Consider the following 26,193-nt stretch of genomic DNA (forward strand, 5'->3'; position numbering starts at 1 on the left):
AAGTTAGGACAATGAAAGACAATAAAAAGCAAAGAATTACAGATGTCCGGATGCTCTTGGGCACTAAGCCACAAAAACATGCCTCTCTAACAAAAGATTAACCCTTAAAAGCAATAGCCTGTTGCATATTCATATATCTCATACATGATTCAAAAATTCAAACAAAGGGTGTTTTCTGGTTATTGTCAACTCCCCCCCCCTCATCTTGTAAATCAATGTTTTGGCTTCTCAAAGTCTGGAAGAAATCTGGTTCTTCCTGATAAGGAGGCAATAATTCTTCTCTTGAGATCTTAGTGCCTTGTTGCTTTTATGTCTATGCAAAGAATTTCTTGATTATCTTATCCATTCCTTGAGCTAGTTACAAAAAGTATCTTACAATGCATAGTTTCTATTTTAAAAATATGTTATAGCCTAAAATTATATTTACCACACTACTTAAAAAAGATTAATACAGCATAGCTTTCCAACATAACACATATAGTATCCATTTTATTATTTGCGAAAAGCCAATCATATAATAAGCATCTATAAGACTTTATAACATCGATGGCTGTATCATTGCTGTGATAGATGAGTAATGCAATGATTGACTCTCACAATTAACAGACAAATATAATGTATATAAGTTAAGTTTTATAGATTTATAGTTATATTTTACCCCCTTGCATTGTTATCAAGGGACAGCCGGGGTTGGGACATTTGAGAGGGTCGGCTTGTAACTATGACGATGTCTGACCTCCAATCAGGATTTGAGGAAGTAAACTCCACCACTGGACAGTGAAGGAGTTGATGGACAGGACTTTGGGAGGGTCTAAAGGGTTAAAAGGCGAAACCTCCATTATGAAGGTGAGCACATGTTGGGAAAAATCCTTTGCTCCTGGTGCCATAATATTTTCTCTATTTAGTCTTCTGTTGCATTTTTGATATGGTTTAATAAACCTGTGAAAAATACAGAATGTATGGCTCTACGCAGATATTTACGATATGTATTATGCTAGGTTGGAAAGTTATGCTGTAGTAACATTTTAATAATATAGTAAATGTAGTTTTGTAATTGAAATTAAGCTTCAGTAGTTAAAATAGAAAATACGTGTGTGTGGTATTCGTTTTGCTCAAGAGAAGAAGAAGATAATCAAGGAATTCTTCACACAGAGATAACAATTACAAAAACCCCTAAATCTTTCAGAGGAGAGGAATTTATGGCTTTCCTTATCAACAAAAAAACCGAACTTCTCCAAACTCGACTTAGACTTCAAGGCGCCTGGGATTAACAGGAATTCCTCAACAAGTACCGGACGAACTTCTTGTTTTAAATAAATATATGCATATTCATGAAGTGATTTGTGTATGCAACAGGTTACCCCTCTTAAGGAGGGAATTCTTTTTATCGGGGTCCTTCTCCTGGCTCACTTTTGTCCAGAGAGAGGTACCCAGCCCGGGCTGTAACTTTTTGCTGTTATTGTCTCTTTAATTGTCCTAACTCTAATTGTTTAATCTTTATTACTATGCTTGTATTTTTTTTTTCATTTTATTTTTAGTAAACTTTTATAAATTTTTAAAACGAGTGATTGGCGTTTATAACAAATGGTAGCAGAGGATGGTTCCTAATACCTCGCTGTGGGTGCTGTAGGAGAATTAGAGTGAGAAGACGCGTCCTGCCCTGATTAGGCAGCCTCGCTCTGTTCCCCTGGTGTGACCACAGACGGACAAAAAGAGACAATAAAGCAAAGAAAAGGGAAAGAATTCCTAAACCGCGGTAATTAGCCCCTAAGACCAAAGTGTACACGAAGAACAAAGACCCAAGGACAACGGATAGGTAAGTATTTGTTGGGATGAATGTGTGAATGGGGTGGATAAGGGGGGGATGAATGTGTGTGAATGAGAGGCGGGCTGGTTACCCCAGACCTGCTAAGTGAGTGCAGTAGTCTCCTATGCTGCGTTTCCGTCTTTTTCGCGAGAAAAGCGGCCAGTACAGAGACGAAGCGAGTCATAAAAAGAGTGAGAGAATCCCCCCGGGGAGATTGAATTGAATGGGCTGGGTTGAGGGATTAATATTCAAGAGCACCCAGGGTTGCTGCTGGGTTGAGATATTAATCCTCAAGAACACCCAGGGTTGAATAAAAGTCTGCTGGGTTGAGATATTAATTTTCGAGAGCACCCAGGACTGAGTAAAATTTTGCCGGAGTGAGGGTACACCCGAGAGAATCTGGGGTTGGTAACAATGCAGCCGGATTGAGGGGTATTCAAGAACACCGGGACTGGCCAGGGACACCTAAAAGTGTAATAGGTGTGTTGAAAAATAAAAGGTACCTTGTTGTTGTGGTTGTTTTGTTGTGTGTGTGAGTAAGTGAAAAATAAACTTGAGCAAATGGGGACAAATGAAAGTATACGTAATGCAGATTGTTTATTTTAAGTTTTGTTGTAGTTCCTTGGAGGAAAGTGTGTTGTGTTGAGGGGTGGTGAGAGAAAAAGGAGGTTTTTTTGAGAGTGTAGTCGAGGGAAAAGTGGTATTTGGGTAGGGGGAGGAAGGTGGAACAGAGGCAGGGGGTGAGTAGATAAAATCTTGAAAAATGGGACAGAAATCCAGTAAGAAATTATCAACAGAGATACCCCAAGATAGTCCCCTGGGAGTTATGTTAGCCAACTGGGAAAAAAACCCTTGTACAAGAAATAAGGACAAAGTAAAGATGATACAATTTTGTATGCTTGAATGGCCAACAAAGGAAATAAGATCTGACCACGTTTATTGGCCTAGATATGGTTCTTTTGAGAAATGGATTTGTCAGGCTTTAAATGTATTTGTAAACTCAAAGGAACCGTTTAATTCAGAAGAAAGAGAATATGCCACGTGTTGGACAGGGGATTTTAGGAAAGTAAAAATCTTTAAGGTATCAGAAATCCCCGAAACAAAACAAGAAAGGAAAAAAGGGAAAGAGAAGGGAAGGGAGCAAGAAAAAAAAAGGGGGAAAGAAAAAGAATGGGATCCTTTAGAAATGTTACCTCCTCCCTTCCCATTCGCGCCTGCACCGCCTGCGGCCCCAGCACCGCTTTCGGGTCCCAGCGAGCTGCTCCCCTCAGCTCCGCCGGCCCCGGTGCCGGTGCCTGTCCCGGTGCCTGCGCCCACCCCGGGCTCTGGCTCGCCGCGTGTTCCTGCCCCGGTTCCCGTACCCGCGGCGGCGGCTCTGCAGGCTCACGTCCCGCTGCCTGCGGCGGCGCTCCCGGTCCCTGTTTCGCCGCCTGCCGCTTCGGTACCGGCCCCCGCCTCGCTGCTCGCGGCTGCCCAACCGGCCCCCTCCCCCATCCTGCCCGGTTTGTCCGCAGCTGGTCCGCTGGCCGCGCCTGGCGGGCTCCCGTTAGTCCCGGCTGTCCCGTCTCTGGCCGCTTCTCCCGCAGCGGGTTTCTCGGCCCCATCCCCCGCGGCTTTGCCCGTTCCGGCTACACTGAGCGCTGCCACCGCTGCCCTGCCTCTACCGGGAGCGGCCGGCTCAGCCGCCGTGATCCACGTGGAGGCTGACCGCACTCCCATCCGGTATCCCCCGGACATGCTGCCCCCTTCAGCAGCTCCGGCAGCAAACCCCGCCCGTGCTCCGCCTCTGGAGGACCTGGCCTCTATGGTATGTCCTCCTCACACCGCCCTTCCTGCCCGGAGCTCCGTTCCCTTGGAAACCGCAGCTCCGGTTCCAAGGAACTCCCTGTCCCTGGAAGATGCTCCTTATAAAAATACTAGAGGTGCAGTTAGGAGGCAGCTTTCTCCTGATTTTTCCTCACCACACGAAAATAAAGCTGCAGAAAAACATTGGAATAAAGAAATTGGTCTATTTCCACTAAGAGAGGTCCCAATGGGAGGGGGTGGGATTGGATTTGTGAATGCTCCCCTGACTTCTTCCGAAGTCAGAAATTTTAAAAAGGAAATCAAAGGGATTTTAGAGGATCCCATCGGCACAGCTGAACAACTTGACCAATTTTTAGGTCCAAACGTTTATACCTGGGAAGAAATGCAGTCTATAATAAAGATACTATTTTCTCAGGAAGAAAGGGAGATGATCAGAGTTGCAGGCATAAAAGCCTGGAATAAGGAACATCCACAGGGGCCCTCTGGAGAAGACATAATGCCAACTGAACCTCCGGGGTGGGGTCAGAATAGTGAGCAGGAGAGAAAACTTATGAATGACTATCGCAATACAATAATCAAGGGAATAAAACGGGCGGCACCTCGAGAGCAAAATGCTAAAAAGGCTTTTGAGACACAGCAGGGGAAAGAAGAGACTCCAACTGAATGGTTGGACAGACTTGGGAGAAATATAAGGCAACATTCCAGAATGGATCCTGAGACTGATGTGAGAAAAGCTTTGTTAAAGATTAACTTTTTGCTTGGCCAGATAATGGAAAAAAATTGAAGATCAGCATGACAAATCATTAGATGATTTATTAAAGGAGGCTCAGAAAGTCTATGGCCAAAGCCAAACTAAAAGCAAGGATTGTGGCAGTCACCATGTGAGAAAACAATTACAAGAAAAAAAAAAATCAAAAACACACAAACACTACTCCTAGATATGACAGTAATAGAGACAGGGGAACAGAAAAAAAATAAAACCCCAATACAAACCAAATCTCAGGAGCATTCCAGGAATGTCTGCTTTTACTGTAAGAACAAAGGACATTATAAGAGAGATTGCCCTAAGAGAGCAACAGATCTGAAAATCTTCTGAGAGATGAGCAAAGAGGAAGAATAGAGGTGTCAAAGGCTCTATTTTCTAGGGGACAGATACCATCTAGAGCCTGCGATAACTTTAAAGGTAGGTCCCCAAGAAGAAGAATTGGAATTTGTGGTAGATACCGGAGCAGAAAGAACCTGTTTGTTAAATATTCCAAAAGGTTATAGTGTACCAACAGATAATCTAATACATGATTGTCTAGAAATTATCCAGTACCAAACAAAAGTTCGAAAAGACCTTGAAGAACAAGTCCTTTCAGAAGGGGAGATAATTTTTGTGGATGGTTCCTCCAGGTGTCTACAAGGAAAAAGAATGTCAGGGTATGCAGTAGTTGATGGGAAAAACATGCAAACTATTGAAAAAGGGAAATTACCTTCAAACTGGTCAGCTCAAACCTGTGAATTATATGCTCTAAAAAGAGCACTGGAATATTTAGCACACAAGAAGGGAACTATATATACTGATTCAAGGTATGCCTTTGGAGTAGTACATACCTTTGGAAAAATTTGGGAAGAAAGAGGATTGCTTAATTCAAGGGGAAAAGGATTAGTACATGAGGGGCTCATTTTAGAGGCTTTAGAAGCATTAAGATTACCAGAAGAAATAGCTGTAGTACATATTAAAAGCCACCAAAAGGGAGTGACTCCAGAAGTAAGAGGAAATAATTTGGCAGACCAGGAAGCTAAGGATGCAGCAGAAAATGGAACTGAAAGAGTTATGCTAATATTAACTCCAAATGAGGAGAAATTGGAAATTCCAAAATTTAGTGAAGCAGAGGAAAAAGAATTAAAAAAAAAAAAATAGGAGGTTTACAAGATGAATCAGGGAAATGGAAACTTCCTGATGGAAGACAATTACTTAATAAAATACTTACTAGAAGGATATTAGAAGACATGCATCAAAAAACTCACTGGGGTACTCAGGCTCTGTGTGATCACTTTCTAAGGAACTATGGGTATATTGGGATTTTTGGGATAGCAAAGAAGGTTACTGAAAAATGTATAACTTGCCAAAGGATAAATAAAAAGGTAATGAGAAAAACCACATTGGAAGGTCGGGAATTAGCTCTTAGGCCATTTCAAAGTATTCAAGTAGATTTTACTGAACTCCCTCAAGTTCAAAGATGGAAGTATTTATTAGTAATAACAGACCATCTAACTCATTGGGTGGAAGCGGTTCCCACTGCCACGGCTACAGCCAACGTGGTAAGTAAAACCCTTTTGGAACAGATTATTCCAAGATATGGAATGGTTAATAGGATAGACTCAGACAGAGGAACACATTTTACGTCAAAAGTGTTACAACAATTAATTCAGACCTTGGGGATAAAATGGGAATTACACACCCCATGGCATCCACAGAGTTCTGGCCGAGTAGAGAGAATGAACCAAACTTTAAAAAGAACTTTAACTAAATTAATAGTTGAAACCCGAATGTCATGGGTACAATGACTACCTTTAGCCTTACTGAGGATTCGAACACAACCCAGGTCAGACCTGGGAGTGTCACCTTATGAAATGATGTTTAGATTACCTTTTTTGACTACTCTACATGAAAATGCTACCCATGAGGTAGGGGAAGAAAATGTTAAAAAATATGTGACCACTATTGCAAAAACTCTTGAAAATTGGAGGTTAAAAGGAATAATCCCCCAAACCACACCTTTAGACTTTAAAATCCCTAATATTCACCCAGGAGAATGGGTGTTGGTAAAAACATGGAAAGAACAATCTTTAACTCCACAATGGGAAGGTCCTTTTCAGGTATTGCTGACGACCGAGGCTGCGATCCGGACCAGGGAACGAGGGTGGATCCACGCCAGCATAATCAAAGGACCTGTGGAAGAACCTAAAGAGTGGACGATAACCTCTGAACCGGGTGATACAAAATTGACTCTTAAACGGGGAATGGGTGGTAATGAACTGGGAAGACCTGAATGATCCAAGAAATATACACAGGATCACACCTAACTGGGAAGTAAGACCGAGTTACATCAGTAGTTTCAAATACTGCCTGGACAAACTTTGAAGTGCCTCCGGTACCCTCCTTGGGAAGGAATACTGCCACCACAGACAGGAGGATCGGGACTGTTTCGGACAGAAAACTCCTGTATTTTGGCCTTAGCCTGTGATTTATACAAAGAGGAGGGCGGATTACAACCTCAATCAGTGCCACGTAATATACCCTGTTTGATTCACCCAAATACTGGGCATGTTAGTTGGGTTAAATGTAAATGTTTGAATTGTGGGAATAATTGGTATTGTAGTTCACACAAGTGACGCCCCCATTGCAAGAAGTGTCGAGTGTCAACTAGATCCCCATCCAAGCAGAGCTTGAAACAACTGAAATAATAACTTTGTTTTGTGGATGGGAATTATTAGTGCCTGTTGAATGGGAAATAGCTGAGAAACAGTGGGAGACCACCGTTAAGGAGTGTCAAAAACGATTTGCCTGGAAATTAGCTAAGAGAAAGTGACAAGAGAAGAGAGGGCAAGACCAGATTGGCCTCTATAATCGCCACCAAGAAGATCACATACACCTGCTGTGGGTTGCAACCCCATAGGCATGGGAGGTGGGAGTATAAGCCATACTGGACCTCTCCTTTTTCTGTCACTCATTTTCTGTCTTTTCCCTTTTGGGATATTGACAAAGCCATGCTACAGGTGTTACCAGAAGCTGTATATGGAAAGACACCGAGGTTCCTTCTTTATCTCTCACACTCATGTCAACAGTCACTGTTATAACCCATCCAAATTAGGAAACTGCATGCACAATGGACAAAAGTACTGGATTACTGAGAATCTAGGAATAAGTGGTAACAGGGTGGGAAGTGAATGTCCAAAAGGGGAAAAATGGATTTGTTTCACATACGCTATTGGGAATAAAGTACAAGATTTAGTAAAAGAGCAATTGATAACCAAAAAAGCTAAGCTGGCACCACCACCTAAACCTGTACCAATCTCACTTGACAATTTGTATACAAAACTGGAACAACAATTAGAAAAAGAGATAGATATTTCGAGGATGGGTAAAAATCAGTTTGTAGAATTGAGAGAAAGAATAAGTAAGGAACTTAACATAACCAATTGTTGGGTCTGTGGAGGGGCTCTGATGTCAGAAGAATGGCCATGGAAAGGCAGCAGCTTAGGCCCAATTGAGCTCCTTAAGTGGAACCAGACAAGTATAAGGGGAGAAAACCGACCAGAGGGGTGGATTTTGAGTTCAGTAGTCATAGGGGAAGAATGTCTTTGGCGCAATGGGAAAAAAGTTCCTTCATGAAGTAGGAAAAACTCCCTGTAAAAGATAGAAGGTCAGTAATGGAACTTCTGTATGGTGGGTCCCAGAAGAACCTACCATGTATTGGACCCAGGAAAAAGTAAAAAAAGGAAATTGTGAGTATAATAATGAAATCAGGCTTTTTCAGTGTAATGATACAGGAAAAAATCCTTACGTTGGCATCCCAGAGATTTCTAAATTTTGGGAGAATATAGATGAGCAAACATTTGACTATTGGAAAGCTCCAGATGGCTTATTCTGGATATGCGGAAAAAAGGCATACCCAAAACTTCCCTCTCAGTGGAAAGGGAGTTGTACTCTGGGAGTCATACAGCCAGGATTTTTTCTTTTGCCAGGGCCTGAAGGGGATCACTTAGGGATACCAGTTTATGAGGATCTAAAAAGAAACAAGAGAGACTTAATTGGAGGGTTCCAAACATGGGGAGACGAGGAATGGCCCCCTGAACGTGTATTGGAAACATATGGGCCAGCCACCTGGGCACAAGATGGGAGTTGGGGATATCGAACCCCAATTTACATGCTAAATCGCATTATAAGACTCCAAGCCGCTGTAGAAATAATAACAAACAAAACTGGTCGAGCAATGGCCTTAATGTCAAGACAACAGACCCAAATCAGAGCAGCCGTGTATCAGAATAGGTTGGCTTTGGATTATCTATTAGCGGAAGAAGGGGGTGTTTGTGGAAAATTCAATACATCAGATTGCTGTTTGAAAATAGATGATAACGGGGATGCTGTCCTAGATATAGTCAATGATATCAGAAAAATAGCCCATGTACCAGTTCAAAGGTGGGAACCAATGCTAAATACTAGCTGGTGGGATAACGTGTTGAGAATAGAATGGTGGAAAAAGCTAGGTTTCTTCCTGTTATGCGCTACAGCTGGTCTAATATTCCTTCCTTGTTTGATCCCCTGTTTCATTCGACTCATCACCAGTGTAGTTCAAAGCATGCAATTAGTGACCATGGATCAAAAATTGGATACAACAAAAACGGTGCAAAAGATTATGGTATTAAAGAAACAAAATAATATAGAAGACCCCTTTCAAGAAGCTAGATTGATTTATGAAGAAAATGAACGAAAAGTGAAGACTAGAAAGCAGTAAATATTGCTCGAGCCAAAATAATTATAAAAAGAAAGAGGAAGGATTGTGAAAAATACAGAATGTATGGCTCTACGCAGATATTTACGATATGTATTATGCTAGGTTGGAAAGTTATGCTGTAGTAACATTTTAATAATATAGTAAATGTAGTTTTGTAATTGAAATTAAGCTTCAGTAGTTAAAATAGAAAATACGTGTGTGTGGTATTCGTTTTGCTCAAGAGAAGAAGAAGATAATCAAGGAATTCTTCACACAGAGATAACAATTACAAAAACCCCTAAATCTTTCAGAGGAGAGGAATTTATGGCTTTCCTTATCAGCAAAAAAACCGAACTTCTCCAAACTCGACTTAGACTTCAAGGCGCCTGGGATTAACAGGAATTCCTCAACAAGTACCGGACGAACTTCTTGTTTTAAATAAATATATGCATATTCATGAAGTGATTTGTGTATGCAACAGGTTACCCCTCTTAAGGAGGGAATTCTTTTTATCGGGGTCCTTCTCCTGGCTCACTTTTGTCCAGAGAGAGGTACCCAGCCCGGGCTGTAACTTTTTGCTGTTATTGTCTCTTTAATTGTCCTAACTCTAATTGTTTAATCTTTATTACTATGCTTGTATTTTTTTTTTTTTCATTTTATTTTTAGTAAACTTTTAAAAATTTTTAAAACGAGTGATTGGCGTTTATAACAAACCTTTCTAAATTTATGAAAAGTAAGTAACAATGTCTCACAATCGCCAGTGGAGGCTGCTGCAAGTATATTTCGTCCAGCCTGCTCCCAATTTGACAAGTTCCTTTGGACACATTGCGTTTGTTATGTGTATATGGGATAATTCGTGCATATAAAAATGTTATATGTATCTTATATATATACTGGTGAGAAACACTCATAAAAGATTTTTAAGCGCACAAGTTTAGTGTCAGGGATTGCATCACAGTGTTGAAACCACCTGGAAAAGAGGAAGGAGAACCTCATTTGCAAACGAATGAACGTAGCCAGCCTTCCCAAGGTGATCCAAGGAACAATGAATAAGTGATAAATATCAAAGATTGAGATAGCCAGAGCTATCAGAGTGATACATCTAAATACCAGATTCCAAGAACGCAGTAATGGATGTTCTTCACTCCCTGGACACGGTTTTGTTCAGTTTGTCGCAGAGAAAGGACTCCACATGAATATGTGAAGTTCTGAAAGGAAGAAAAGGGACTCTGCCTCAGGCAGAATAAACTGTATAAAAACCGCTTGGACGGAATGGTCGGTGTCGGTGTGAAACATAGGGTGCCCTATGCTGTAGTGGTCGGACCTGTGTCTCACGCAGTGCCAATACCCAGGCTTGGCACTGACCTTCTTGATTGCTTGATTGGATTGTGGCTATCTCGGACTGAATTTCAGTCGCGTAATAAAAATCTATTTTTATTAAATATTAAATTTGGCTCGATTCATTTTTGTTGTGTGTATTTTAGATAATTCATGCTCGTGAGAAATAGATGTATGAAATATTTTATATTGGTAAGAAATATTCCTGTAAGTTTTTTTTAAGCACTCAAGCCGGGGATGGGAAGGTTGCTTCACAGTATTTCGAAACCACAGCTGGCAGCAGGGAGAAAAGGACCTAATTTGAAACGAATGGACGTGGCCAGCTTGGAGATGGGTGCTTCTCCAAGGTAATCTGAGGAACACCCAGGTGATGAACACTTGATAAATACCTCAAATTGATATAGCCAGAGCCATCAAGAAGACCCATCTCAACGTAGAGTTCCAGTAACCCTCTGATTGGCATGCATTGCTTCCCAGACACAGTTTTGTTCAACTCAGCGCAGAGAAAAGAGGGTCTATGAATATGTGGGACTTTGAATGGAAAGAAAATCCCTGCCTCGAGCAAAATAAACTGTATAAAAAACCGCTTGAGCAGGACAGTCAGTGTGAACATAGGGGACCCTATACTGTAGTGGTCAAACCTGTGTCTCACCCAGTGCCGATCCCGGGCTCGGCACTGACCTTTTTTTTTGATAGTGGCTTTTCATTGTTATTCTCTAAATTTATATTTGGACCATTTAATAAATTTTCTTTAATAAATTGGAGCATTCATTTATAACAATCTTTACTTATAACAAGTTCATGGCTTTTGCACCACGTGAGCAGGGCTTGCAGAGCCCACTCATCGTAACTAATCCCTCTTTTCTAAAGAAAAAAAGTCCATACCTTCAGAAGGGGGTCTTCTGGTACAGAAGTCTGTTACGCAATGGGCCCCTGGCTGGATAATAATTGGCATTGACTCCATGCATTACAGAAGGCTGATCAATCCTTTATTAAGAAACCCATTGCTCTTTTATAGACAGTTATGATACAGCTGGACATAATTGGTCCTCCAATCCAAACACCATCACCATTGGCTAATTAAGAAACCACCCTTTGGTAAACAAAGCTCCATAACACATTCCACATGTTCACAACAACAGGTGCAGCAATGTAAATAAGAATTGTTTCTCATTCTTTTCTCTGATCTTCTCACAACGTTTCCCAGAACAATGCCTGGGAAAGTTGTGTTTCTCTCTGTGGCCAGAGAGCTGCTGCCACAGGTCACCCTTTTGTGTTTAAAGAGGAAGGCAGGGTTTGTAGTCCTCTGCAGGGCCCTTTGTAGGAAGGAGAACAAACACAGCTCAAGAGGTTCCCTTAGCAATTTGCTGGTTATCAGTCAAAATCTCAATCAGATGCTAACTTAGAATGGTCAGGGAAATTCTTTACCTGTAGAATATCTATTTCTATCATATCAGTGAGACAGATTACAGTATGAGAAAACCAAATAGTAATGTCTAATATCTCTTAGGAGAATGCAATGAATGATCATTGTTTTAAAGTCCAAACAGCTGAATTTCAGGAGAAGGTCCATTAGCTGGAAGTGTTGATCTTTGATATCACTGAATGTCTTTCTTGATCCTGAAACAGAGAACAGCTGAAAAAGGTTAATATGGATATCATACTATGATGATGACGAAACCTTCATTGACAAATTGCTTCTATATGTTTCCAGACACAGGTGTGTTTTGGTTGTGAGCATGAGGAAACATCAGAGCAAAACCATGCAATTAGGAATTGATCAGCTAATGCACATAATCAGTAACACATGTGACATTATATAATTATCAGGCACTGTAGCAGTAACTCATCCCAGAGTCTACAACAGCTGATAGACCTCAAATCAGCAGAGAATTGGAAATCATGTCCAGATTCATGCTTTTCCAAACGCCCTTTGAAAGTAGGCTCAGCTGTCACATATATATGGTCAAATTGCCAAGCCAAAATGACTTGAATACTTTGGATGCAGAAAACATCTGGGTTGATTGTCAATCATCCCATCCAGGTAGAGTCAGTCAGGGCCTGGCCACAGCCCAAGCTCTAATTGGAGGGTGTCACTTAACACATTTCAAACAAGGCTCTTAAGAATAACCATTACTGTAATGAACAAAGTTTCCAGGTGTTCCCCAGAGAGGCGGGCAGGGCCTTCCTAGTTCCCATGGCAACACTGGAATGACTGCTGGCTACCGATATTGAAATGTTAATTAGTTAATTGCTCTGTTTGTTTTCTCTAAACTACCTAGAGATAATCTGCCTTCCTTCCACCACACCAACATTCTAGGACTAACATGCAAAGAAAACCCCCTGGGATCATGGGAGTATTTTTGGGGGGATAAAGACACCCCTAAATAAAGAACTAAACACAGCAGAGGGGGATAGACAAATGCCATAGCCGAGGAAGAGGGAAACACAACACCTGATGTAATTTTGTCTGTCACTACCACCTGAAAGCGATTAGACTAGAGTAGGCTGGGGCAAGTGGAGCCGGATGAAAACAGCCTGCCCTAGGGCTGCCACCAGGCAAAGAGCGGGGACAGCTGTAGTTCTGGACTTCAGCAACAGACTCTGCACTCCACGCCTCCTCACCCTCTGGCCACCGGTTGTGCCACAGGGAAGAAGAAGGGACAGCTGCTGCTCTGGACTTCAGCGACAGACCCTGCACGCCTCCTTCCTTTCGGCCACCTGGAAGAGCTACAACAACGGGGGCGAGCTCCATTTGAGACCCCTGCCCAGCTGATCTTTTTAATAAAAGAGCTGAACATTAATAAAGGCATAAGCCCTGTTCATTTCAATTACGGGTGAATGAATGGTTCAGATATCCTTTATCTTATTTCTGTATATGGGTCCTCTGGGCTTCCTGCTTGTTGGGCTTGCAGGATTACCTTTTCTGCCTTTTCTATGTAAAACTGTGATCAAATTCAGAGGCACCTCAGAAAATCTCTGGAATGCCATGGCAACGGCCTTTAACTCAACCGATTGGGCCGAGCCTGACTCGTGGCCTTCCAGTACTTTGAGCTGTCAATGAAGACAGTGAGTCTCTGTACCTCTATCATCCTTTTGGTTTTTTTTCATTTTCAGAAGCCAGCAGTGGGGCCGCCACCCCGCCGATGCCGAGCCCAGATTCATTTGGCTTGTTCCCTTCCCCCAGCTTTGCACTGGTGTAATTTGGGGCCCCGGGATCTGGGGTCCACCCTTCCCCCGCCCCTCCCCAACATTGTACAAGCCGCAGCCTTTCGGGACCCCGCTCCTTCTGCCCCGCGAATGAAAGCGGGACACACGGGGCGCTCCGAGGCATGGCAGGGACCCCACAGAACAAGGGGGCCCCCATCCCAGGGAAAGTGCTGATCTCAGAAAAGCGCTGATCTTCAGATTTCGCAGCATGGTCGGGCTGGCGCCCAGCTGCAAGGGCCCGCCCCCGCAGAGGGACTGGCTGCTGGTGTCTGCTTCTGTCCCTGTCCGTCTTCCCTGGCAATCTGATGGAGGCAGCGGGAGCCAGGCCAGCTGGGAGCGGCGAGGCCGGCTGGAGATCTTCTCCAGCGTCACAGCTCGCATCCCGGATGGGAGCCGGGCCGGCTGGAGGAGCCGGAGCAGGTGGGGGGGTATCCCCAGCTGGCGCTGTAAGCGCCGCTGCCGATGAGCCAGCTGCAGGCTGCAGGGCAGAGGGGCTGGTTGTGAGTTCCAGTGCGGGGAAGCTGGCCGCTGTCGCGGAACTGGCTGCATCCCTTGGCGGCGGCGGAGGTGGCTCCGGCCCCACCTGTGGTGCAGGAGGGAGGAAACACAGTAGCGGGGCCGAGGAGCTCCTGGCTCCCACCGCTTCATCCGCAGGAAGTGGGGCCGATCCACACGCCACACAGGGGGGAAGAGGAGGAGGCGATTGTCCTGTTTGTGCTGGTGAAAGCGAAGGGTCAGGAGTGACTGCGGATCCGGTCGGAATAATTGCTGACCGTGGAAGCGGAACCGCTGAAAGCGTCGGTCCTTCCTGCGCATGCGCCGGGAATCCGGGAGCGAGCTGCGCTGGGGGCGATGCCTCCCCCACCCGCGGTGCGGGGGGGAAAAGGAACCAGCGGTGGCTGTCCGTAAATGGATCATTCCCCTGCTGGCCGCGGTGGAGAGGGGAGTGGGGTCGACATACAAGGCCATCCGGCTTGTGGAACGGGGAACGCCAGCACCGGCAATCGGAGCAGTGCCGACCGTGGCAAAGGCTCGCCAGCTGCTATGTATGGAACAGGGAAAGCCCGATCCGCTGGTCGTGGCAGGGACATTCCTGCTGCAGTCTGCAGTGCAGGAGAGGCTAAGGGCCACCCGCGCGGAGGGACACGCTCCTCCAAGTCCGATTGAGACATGCCTACCGAGGTGGATTCGCTTTCCCTTGGGGTACAGCCCTGTATCGCTCTGGAAAGGACTCCCCAAACCGGTATTAGTCGAGGCACAGCCGCATCTCCTCTCGTGAGTTCCTCCCACAGACAGTAACCTAGTGAGTCCCAGGCTTGTGGGTCCAAGGCGGTTTCCACAACTATGGGGAAACCATGAATTTTGGCCCAACTTAAAAGCTTGTAGAGAGCGTCTTCTGACACAGGAAGTCCCTTATGATGGATCATATGTCCCCACACTGTAAGTTACGTGTTCTGGCATAGAAATTCCGTTGCCCATTTTTGCAGGCACCTCTTCCCAACTGCAAGCCCACCCTGGGTTGCAGGCTGTGCTATGTTGGGAAATCTGTTCCCCGCCCCAGCTCCTAGGCTATGAGGGTTAAATCACAGTCCCGAAGGGACATATCGTCTCCAGGAAGATGCGGGGAAATGTCCCTGATACCTCTTTGGGGGAACAGAAGGTGTCCAGATGCGAGTGGGCTGTGCGAGGCGCCGCGAGGTCCCTACGGGGTCCCGACGGGGTCCGGGCAGGATCTGAAGCGTCTCTGCCCCTCCTGCGACTCCACAAAGGGTTGCCAGATGGGATTTCCACGAGGGGTCACCAGACCCCCCTCGTCTTCAGTCTCGGCTGCGAGCACGTCCAGATCCATTAGGGTCCTGTTTCTTCAGCCCAGGCTGCACTGAGCGTCAGGGTCCACCCGACCCCTGGTTCGTCAGTCTTGGCTGCAAACACTTCGGGGTTCACCAGATGTCACTTCATTCAATGCACGGTAGTCCACAGTCAATCTCTGCTGCCGTGCCTGCCCTGAAGCTCCCTGGCTTTGCCTGCCCGGCCAAGGCACAGTCAGCAGCAGGGGACACTCCCCTGTTTCTCGAAGAGATTCAGGGAGCGGCTAAGACAGAGCACTTCATTGTCTGTCTTGGAAGGAGGAGAGGCGGCGTCCAAGGAGGTAATGAGGGAGTCGACTCAAGGCCAGGGAAAAAACCTCAAGTTTAATGCACACTCTGAGGAGCTCCGAATGCCATTGTCCCAATGGCCAAAAAAGCTCTCGCGGCTCTCACAATCATCTTAAATACGGGGATGGTAACCAGGGGGAAGGAACGTCCACCACCCAATGGGGGGATTCGGGGGAGTGGAAGGAGGAGGGACAGACAGACACACAAACCAATGGGGGAAGTTCAAGGGAGGGACCCCTGGGCCTCATCCACTCACTTGATGCCCAAGGTGGATGTGGATATTCTCAGTTCAGTCAGAGAGAAAAAGAGAAGGTTTTCTAACCAGGCGAGAGCCTGGGAGACAGTTGGGAAAGAATGTAAATAATTCTCTAATCTCTCTTGTTGTTTGCATTGTTGATAGATAGGTTCTACCACCGTGTATCATTCACTGCACACCAATGGTGTGAGATGTTTTTACTCTAAGACCAATGAAATTAGTCCGCACGATGTTCTCTATATATAGAGCGGTGCATTTGAAATAAATCAGAGTTCATTCTCTAGCCTTTGACTTGGAGTCTTCTCATTACTGTCCTGCTCTACAGCGACAGGTGGAAGATTCTGGGAGAGTGGGATGGGAAGCCAAGTGATGGACAGGGTACCAGGGAGGGGAAAGGGGAATGACTGAGCATTTTCAGGGAGATTGGCATTGAGGGAAAGGCGGGAAAACTCAGGGTGGAACTATTGGGAAAAAATGGGGCTTGAAGGGGCAAACCATTACAGAACTGTTACAGAGATATAAAAACACAATACAACAAATCTCCATTCTCCTTCAGATTTATGCACAGGCCAAATTAGGCTGTTGAAGGGTGAGTGGGTTTTGCTGACCACCCCTTGGATCTCCAGCTCTTGGATCATCTTATGGATAGGAATCACAGCATTTTGAGTTGTTCTATACTGTCGGCGATGCACTGTTGAGGTGGCAATTGGTACCTGTTATTCTTCTCCCTTTAGAAGTCTTACTTTAGATGTATTCTCAGACAGTTTAGGTAAGGTGTTCAATTGCTGGATGCCTTCTGTCACTATAGCCTCTATCCTAAATGTTCACCTGAGTCCTTTTGGGTCTTTGAAATACCCACTTTGGAGGTAATCTATGCCTAAAATGCATGGGGCCTCTGGGCCAGTCACAATAGGATGTTTCTTCTACTCATTTCCAGTTAGGCTTACATCTGTTTCTACCAAAGTAAAATCTTGTGATTCCCCTGTCATGCCAGCAATAGAAACAGATTCTGCCCCCACATGTCTCCATGGGATTAATGTGCACTGTGCACCAGTATAGACTAAAGTTTTATATTCTTGTGGTTCAGATGTGCCAGGCCAATGAATCCACACAGTCCAAAAACCATGGTTTTCCCTCGCCTTTACCTGGCTAGAGGCAGGGCCCCTCTAAGCCTGGTTATCCTTTCCTTGGGCATATGTCTTGGATGTTCCTTCAAGGGGATTGGACATGTCATCATTATCATCATACCTGGCAGTTTGGCTACAGGCAACTGGAGCTGCTTCCCTTTTGGTGGAACTTCCTCTCTGAGTCTTGCTTTCCTTCAATTCATGCACCCGTTGTGCCAGAGCAGCAGTAGATTTTTTTATTCTATCTCCTCATGTTTTTTCTGCAATCACGCAGGAAGAACCACAGCTCAGCTCATAGGGTGTACCTTCTTTCCCCATCTGGGGAACTTCTGCATTGGATACCAGAACCTCTGATTTATACTGCTGAGATTTGGAGAAGGTCGTCTATTGTTGTATTGGACTAAGTAGTTTATTTAGTTATTATTTTGCTCTGGGTGGTTTGGTATTTTGCACTGAATAGTTTATGTTGTATCACATGGTTTGTTCCATATTTTCTCCAAAGTCCCGTGGTGGTGGTCTTTCCCCGGGTTCGCCCCTCCCATCAGATGTATCCCATTGGCTGTGGTCCCTCTCCTCGGCCCCCTGCCCCCCGGGTTTAAAATATCCTGCCATGAGACCCCCGACCTCTTTCTTTTCCTGGACACCATTGCTCCCTTTGACAATAAACTGGGGCTTGGTCCCGAGAAGGAAGAGCACTTCTCATCTTTTGCTATTGTCCTTGTTGGTGAAGCCAGGGTCCAGAGCTAGCCAACGGACCCCACGAGGCATTTGTTATGACAGCTGGCGCCAAACGAGGGCCTCCCGCAAGGTCAGAGACCCACACAGCAGCTGGATATCCACTTGTGGATTTTACAAACCTTTTTGGACTGTCAGCTTCCTCGGAGGTCGCTGCCGCTTTTTGGACAGCTGAAATTTTCAAGGTGGGACTGGTAACTTGTCTGTAGCCCAAGGACGAGTCAGTCCCGGACAAAAGACTTCCTTGCAGCGTTCTAGATAGCCAAAGTCCGCAGGAGGGGTGAGTAACCCCTGCAAGTGGTAGTGGGGACTCCAGAGTGACCCCCGAGCAGTGGGGGTTAATCTCCAGCATGAGGGACGGGTGCAGCCCCATGTTGGAGGGGTTTATGTGTGCAGGCGGTGGTGTGGCACTGGTGGCGCAGCTCCATGTGTGCAGCAGGGGCGGCGTGGCTCCGGTCTGAGAGTGGTTTCTGTGGCTCCGTGGCGAGTGGTTTCCGCAGCACGCGCAAGCAGCAGTAGCTCTCGGGCGTTTGCGGCAGGGGCAAAACTGCGGCTCGTTCTTTTTTGCTGTGAGCGGACGCCTGCAGGAAGCAACAGATTCCGGGCATGGTGAGGGGGGGTCGCGAGTGGTAGGGGGGAAACCGCAGCTCGTAGCTTTTTACCTCACACAAGTGGCGGGGAGTGGCAGGGACCAGCGCAGGCGGCGCCAATCCGCGGGCTTTCCCAGCTCGGACGGCCACATGGCACGGCGACGCCTGTGTAGGTGCTGGCGGCAAATGAAAAGTTTTGCAAGCACTTGGTTTTTGCTTCTTACCTCACAGCTGGGGGGGAGGGAAACTGCAGCATCTTCCCTAGATTGGCTGTGAACACTGTAGCACTTTCAGTTTCTGTTTGTGCTTGTTGTGAAGGAATGTAAATTAAGTTGTGCAGGCTGCATGTAACACCAGAATGGGCTCTCAGCTTTCTGCAACACAGAGAGGCATTTATTCCCAAATTCAAGATAGTGTAGGTAGTGGAAATGCTAAAGTCTCCATAGGACGATTAATAAGGTTTGTTTGCTGATTGTTGTCACGGCACGTTTCGGGGGGGGACCCCTCGGGGGTGTCCCCGGGGGGGCCCCCCTAGGCTGTGAGTTCGCTGGTAGCAGCAGGCAGGCAAGGAGACTCCACACGGCTTCTGAGGGTGCTCATTAGATGAGGGTTTATTGGGGGTCCTACCCCCAGGAGGCAGCATGGTTTCTGAGGAAGAGGGGGGGAAAGGGGAGTGAGGGGGAAAAGGGGAGGGGGAGAGAGGGGCTGAGAGAGCACCAGAGGTGGCGAAGAGAGAGAGTGTCCCGTCCCCCGTCCCCCGGCACACTTAACAAGGAGATTCAAAGTGGGTGCGGAACAGATTGGGCCAATGGGATTACAGACACATAATACTTCAGGGGAGGATCACAGGCTTGGAATAAACCATACATTTTCTAGGGGTGAGACAGAGCATACCATTTAACTAAAATATAACACCACAGATTGTCTTTCCATTTCCCTCAGTTTACCCAGCAGAATGTACATTCTGTCTCTGCCTGGGACAAAATTGGAGAGTTGCTCACATCAAAAGTGGAACAGGGAGACAAAACAGTATCCAAATTTCTCTTGGTGTTCCTTTTAATTCAGAAAGAGTTGATTAAGAGGGAAGTGAAAGGATAGCCACAGCAAGCCTCCCCTTCCGCAGCTTCCCCTATCCCTCCTCCCAGACCCTCTGCCCCTGAACTAAGAGGGACGCGCAAGGCACCCCGAGAAACACAGGGTTCTTGGCATAGCCACTGTTTCCCTGGCCTCCCGCCTCCCACTCAGTACTCTGGTTCTGGCAGTTGTGTGCAGGCTGACAGAGCACCTTCCCTGCACCCCTTTAACCCAGTTGCTGCTCCCCAAATTTCATGTTGTGACCTCCCCTATCCCCAAAATGGCAGCGACTGCGTGGTCGGGATCCAAGATGGTGCCGACCGCATGGTCGGGACCCAAGATGGCGGCGGCCACGTGGCTGGCCCTCCCCCCTACCCTTCTCCTTCCCACAATCCCTTTTGCCCACCTACCCCCTCCTCCAACCTTTTCCAGTCCCACAGCCCCTTCCTTCCCTCAGACACCCCTTCTCCCTCCTCCATGTTCCTGCCCTGCATGACGTCATCCTGCAACCCTGCCTCTGCATGTTGCAATCCTGGTTCCTGTGGTTGCACCACCTCCCTTCACAGCTCCACTTCCTCCCTGTTCCTGTTTCCCATGCCCCCTTGCCCAGGTCCCACGGCCGGGGTGGGGGATGGGCCCCACCTTGTTCCCATGGGGGTGGGGCAGAAGTGGGGGGTGGTCCCCTTCCCGGTTCCCACAGGGGTGGGACCAGGGGAGGGGGTGGGCACCCGCCCGGTTCCCACTGGGGTAGTGCCTCCCCTGCCGGGTCCCACAGGGGTGGGGCTGAAGGGGGAAACCCTGGGGATCAAAACCGGGGGGAAGAAGAGATACTCTCAGCCGCTCCTGTCTTATATGCTGGAAGGGGAAGTGGACCTAGGAACTATCAGCCTTTCTCCTATCAAAGTAAAAGAGAGTTATGCAAAGTGCAGAAAAAATTTGGCAGGGACGGTGAGATCTTTAGAGGCATGATGAAAGCCACCTTAACATCCCTTGAATTAATTCCTGCCGACCTCTGAGATCTTTTCCAGTGCCTCCTTACCCCATCAGAGTTCGATCTATGGGAAAGCACCTAGAAGAGATACCTGAGGGGACTCCTATAGGAGCTTAAGCAAAGCACTCAGGGTGAAAAAGATTTAGAAGACAAGGATATCAGCTATGAACATTTATGCAGTGAAGGGGAATGGGTTAAGCCCCAGGACCAAGCTCGGGTGTTATCCAAATTTGTCATAGATAAAATCTGGAGAGCTGCAGAAAAGGCTTTTAACCAACTACCAAGAGTTGAAGCTAGGGGTAGTTATCTTAACACTAAACAGTCTGCTTCAGAGAATTTCTTGCAGTTTGTTGACCGCCTTCATGCACAAATAGAGAGACAAGTTGAAGACCCTGTGACACAGGCAGAGTTAATCAAGGAGATGGCTCAGAGGAATGCCAATGAGGTCTGCCGCAGGGTAATCCTAGGTCTGCCTATCAACCCTGCACCTACGCTAGCACAGATGATTGAAGCGTTTGCCAAGAAGGCAGAGCTGTTCAAGGCACAAGAGACAAGGCCAAGATCAACAAACCCAAGAACTGTGGCAGCTGTATCACCAGGAGCGAGGAGGCAACAGATGTCACTGGAACAGCTTCAACACATCATCTGCTTCCAGTGTAAAAAGCTAGGACACTTCACCAGAGACTGCCCCCAAATCCAGCAGCAGAAGAAAACCAGCAAACAAAAAATCTAGCACAGGAGCGTGAGCCCGCCCTGCACCACGACAGAAATGTAGCAGGCTCCACAAGGGGGAAAACATCCCTCAAAACAGAAAAGAGGGAAGAAGGGAGGCGGGATGCAGGACAGCAACAGAAATGTTTCCATGACTAAACCTGGTGGCCTCACATCGTTTCAAGCTTGTGACCACCAAAGCTTTTCTTTTCAGGTCTACCCATTGGACAGTCATTGGAATGGACCTGCCAGAGGACTCACAGGACTTGACATTAGAGCACACAGGACAGGACAATGAGTACTTTGTTATTGGGGACACTGCACACACACCCATGGAGATTGAGGTGGCTCCCATGACCATCAAGGGAGACATACCAAACCTCATTCTCCTGGTGCGCTGCCCTCAGCCACCCTTCTATTTGGCCAAGGGGCAAATAATCGCCCAGGCCATTCCTGTTCCAGCGGAAATCCCAGTATATGACAAAGCACCTGGTGTCTACTGGGCAGAAGTGGTTGGCAAGGAAAAACCCATTATGGGATGCAACCTAACACGTGGAGCCGACCATCTCCACGTGAAAGGGTTGCTTGACACAAGGGCAGATGTGACAATCATACCCGAAAGGTTGTGGCCATCATATTGGGAGTTGCAACCCGTGGCTGGCAAAATCCAAGGTGTAGGAGGAGTAACATTGGCTAAAATCTCAAAAAGCATTGTGCAAATTGAGGGGCTGGACAGAAAATTGGCCAGTGTCCGTCCGTTTATCACCGATTACAAAGCTCCCCTGTGGGGAAGAGACACCATGTCCCAGTGGGGGATCAAATTGGTCATCTCTAAGACACCCCAGGATTTTTAGAGGTGGCCACTGTGGAGCACCCTACCCACAAGTTAACATGGCTGGATGATACCCCAGTCTGGGTAAATCAGTGGCCACTCTGCAAGGAAAAGCTGAAGGTACTCGAGGAGCTTGTAGAAGAGCAATTGGCAAAAGGCCACATAGAAGAGACCACCAGCCCTTGGAATTCCTGGTCTTTGTAATAAAAAAGCCAGGGAAAGATAAGTGGCGGCTCCTCCATGATCTACAGGAAATAAACAAAGTAATTGAGGACATGGGGTCACTCCAACCAGGGATGCCCTCCCCAATGATGCTTCCCCAAAATTGGCAATTGGCTGTCCTAGACATCAAGGACGTTTTTTTCCAAATTCTCCTACACCCAGAAGATGCCCCACGGATTGCCTTCTCGGTTCCTACCATCAATCGAGAAGCCCCAGTGAAATGCTACCACTGGAAAGTATTGCCTCAGGGAATGAAGTGCAGTCCTTCCATCTGCCTTCATTGCTGTCCCCGGTGTGCGCCCAGAAAAGGGAAGCCATCATCCTACACTACATGGATGATGTGATTGTGTGTGCCCCCAATGACTCCATACTCCAAGATACACTTGACATAGTGGTTAAAGTTTTAACCTCTGCTGGATTGCAACTGCAGGAAGAGAAAGTTCAAAGGATGCCACCTTGGAAGTGCCTGGGCTTGGAGATCACTGCATGGACCGTTGTTCCGCAGAAATTGGAAATTGATAGTGATCTCAAAACCCTAGCAGATCTCCATTCCCTGTGTGGGTCTTTGAACTGGGTCAAGCCTTGGCTAGGCCTCACCAATGAGGACCTAGATCCCCTCTTCAATTTATTGAAGGGGGAGAGAGACCTAGGTTCTCCCAGGGAACTGACCCCAGAGGCAAAAACTGCAATCCAAAAAGCACAGAAGGCTTTGGCCAAGGGGCAGACTCATCATTATCAGCCCAAGCTCGAAGGCTAACCCCGGACCGAGTCCCATGGGGTGGCCCTCAGTTGGCTGGTCAACGGGGGCCTGGATAGAGTAATTAAAGTCCCCACCAGAAAGACGGAAGGACTCTTGAGCTGCTGGAATCCGAGCAGGTTTACTGAGGATTGATCGAAGGAGTAGGGAGGCAGAAATAGGAGCAGGGAGACAGCCACACTCAGGGAAAGCAGACTCCGAGAGCCCCGGGAAAAGAGGGGCCAGAGTATATAACTGGGGAGGGAAGGAGTAACCAGGGTACAAATGATCCAATGGGAAGAGGGTGTAGGGGAGGAACAGGGATGGGGTAACATAAACTGGGCCAATGAGTTAAAAGGGAAGGAGTGGTTTACAGAGGGAACCATTAGAAACAACGAGAACAGAGAACTTTCCAGAACTTGGGGAGATGACAACCATAAACTGACAGGTGATGGGCATGTGCTCATTTGCATTGGGGGGCAGAGGACTCTGGGGAAATGCTTTATGCTAAACAACTGTAGTTTCCCATGGCATTCCCACACTGTCCTCCCCATGGGCACATCCCACACAAGCTGCCTTTCAAATTCATTGTTCTGGGAAAGCTACCACACTTACATGGCTTGATATTCCAATGGATTGAAGGGCAGAAGGATTCACTCTTAATCATAGAATGGGTTTTCATCTCCCACCAGCGATCACACAGCCACAAGAGCTGATAGCTCAGCTCATCTGGAAGGCCAGGGTGAGACTGCATGAGCTGTCTGGTTGTGACTTTAAGTGTATTCACCTCCCGGTCAAACTTACAAAGGAGGGAAAGAACTCTCCCAAGAGGTTGACCAAAGAGATGTTCAAGCACCTGCTCCAGAGCAATGCCAACCTCCAGCTGTCTCTAGACAGCTACAGTGGACAAATCTCAGTCCACGCCCCATCACACAAATGGTTTAATGAGGAATTCCACCTCATTCCTCCTGAGAAAAGGAGTCGTAGGCCACTCAAAGCTCTTACAGTGTTTACTGATGCGTCCGGGGCATCCCACAAGTCGGTGATGACTTGGAGAAATCCCCAGACTCAGCATTGGGAAGCTGATGTTGAGTTTGTGGAAGGGTCACCCCAGGTCGCCAAACTGGCCACAGTCCTGAGAGCCTTTGAGAAGTTCTCGGAGCCAATTAATTTGGTCACCGACTCAGCCTACGTGGTGGGAGTAGTGTCCAGGGCGGAGCAGGCAGTTCTCAAAGACATTGAGAACGAGCATCTCTTCAAGTTGCTCTCAAAACTAATTTATTTAGTTTCACATTGGGAGCATCTGTTCTATGTAATGCATGTGAAGTCACACACCGATTTGCCAGGCAAAATCGCAGAAGGTAATCGCAAAGCAGATTCCCTTGCTGCCCCAGCAGAAATGGCACGCCTTCTGGAGGTCTTCCAACAAGCAAAGCTAAGTCACCAGCAATACCATCAGAATGTGCCAGGTCTTATCCGTCAGTTCCAATTAACATGGAGTCAGGCTCAAGCCATTGTGGGCTCCTGTCCCAGTTGCCAGCTCCAGGCCATGCCATCACTGGGTGTTGGGGTTAACCCTCGAGGCCTTGGAAGCTGTGAAGTGTGGCAAACAGACATCACACACATTCCCAGTTTCAGTTGTCTAAAATATGTGCATGTAAGCATAGACACATATTTGGGTGCAGTTTATGCCTCTGCTCATGCAGGGGAAAGGGCTGTGCATGCCAAACAACACCTGGTGCAAGCCTTTTCAGTGTTGAGGATCCCTAGGGAAATTAAGACTGACAGTGGCCCAGTGTGTGCCTCCAAGGAGTTCCTAGAGTTTGTCGAGCAGTGGGGGGTGGAGCATAAGACAGGCATTCCCCATTTTCCCACAGGTCCAGCTGTAATTGAGTGTGCCTACCAGACACTCAAACAAGTCCTGACTAGGCAGAGCAGTGTAACAGCTAGAGGCCCTGCAAGGCCTCCCTGGCGGTCACTTGCCTAAGATAAGAAATGCCTAGTCATGATGACTGGACCAAAGTAGCCCCTCTTCCACCTTCGGACCCTCGTTATCTCTCTCTGTAAGACCATAGGTCATATTAGCCTCAACCCTTACTATTGGACAATTTCCCAAAACCCCTACAACCCTATATAAACCCCCATTTCTGCCCAGTTCGGCAGAAGAGCTGTCACTGAAACCCTTCGCAGAAGCTGCCAATAAAGACACATCTGTGGAACCTCACACAGCCTTCTCCTCTCTCTCTCCCCATGCGTCTGCCGGGGTACCTTAGCAAGCAAAGAGCTGAAATCACTGAAGAGCTGAATTCACCAAAGAGCTGATCTCACTTAAGAGCTGAGCTGCTTGCTAAGATTGCCTGTGGCTGGGAGCTTGCCTGAGGGACCTGGACAGGTTGTGCTCAGTGCTATCTGGGACACCTACGGCAGCCGGGGTCAGATAAACCCCAAGAACCCCGGGCCATAATAGAGCAGTTCAACAGCGTGGATGTCACCACAACAAAAGCTCTGCAAAGCCCTGTTTACAATCAACTTTCTGAATTGTTCATTTAAAAATATGAGTCCTTCAGTGGTACATCATTTTCACAGTAATAATCAGTTTAAATTGTCGCAGCATCCACCAGTCCTCATTAAGGGCCCAGAAACTTGGGAAACCAAGGGTCCTTATGCGCTCGTTTCCTGGGGGCGTGGCTACACGTTCATGTCCACCCCTGCAGGCCCACTGCTGCGGTGTGATTTTTCCTTTATGTTTCTGTTTGCCCATTATTCTCTTCCCCAGCTTCTTCCTTCCCAAGTTATCAATCCTCCCTATCCCTACCCCTTTTTCCAGAGTGTTCCTTGTCTATCTTGTAGTATTCGATACCCCATTTGTTTCTTTGTATTATCCCCCTCCCCTGCTCTATAGAATGTTAGTCCTGCCCTAGATTCCTCCCCTGCCATGCCCTCATTGGTTGGTTGCCCTATACCACTCCCCTTGTAAAAACCTCTGCAGACCCCCTGGGCTTTGTCTTGGGGTCCCAGGTCGTGAACCTAATAAACCCATCCAGTTTTACCCCAAGTCCCCTGTCGTCGTTATCTGTTCCTACGTCGGACCAAGCGATAACTGGGAGTAGCAGAGCTCA

The 26,193-nt window shown here is 47.0% G+C and overlaps 1 long non-coding RNA gene across 1 annotated transcript in view; it reads right to left on the bottom strand.

Annotated features, from left to right (window-relative positions):
* LOC137464283 (uncharacterized) overlaps nt 1–26,193 on the bottom strand; it is a 335,322-nt gene that overhangs the window by 187,842 nt on the left and 121,287 nt on the right. The window lies entirely within an intron of this gene.

The sequence above is a fragment of the Anomalospiza imberbis genome, chromosome W (genome assembly GCF_031753505.1).
Source record: "Anomalospiza imberbis isolate Cuckoo-Finch-1a 21T00152 chromosome W, ASM3175350v1, whole genome shotgun sequence".
In the NCBI taxonomy this organism is placed as follows: Eukaryota; Metazoa; Chordata; class Aves; order Passeriformes; family Viduidae; genus Anomalospiza; species Anomalospiza imberbis.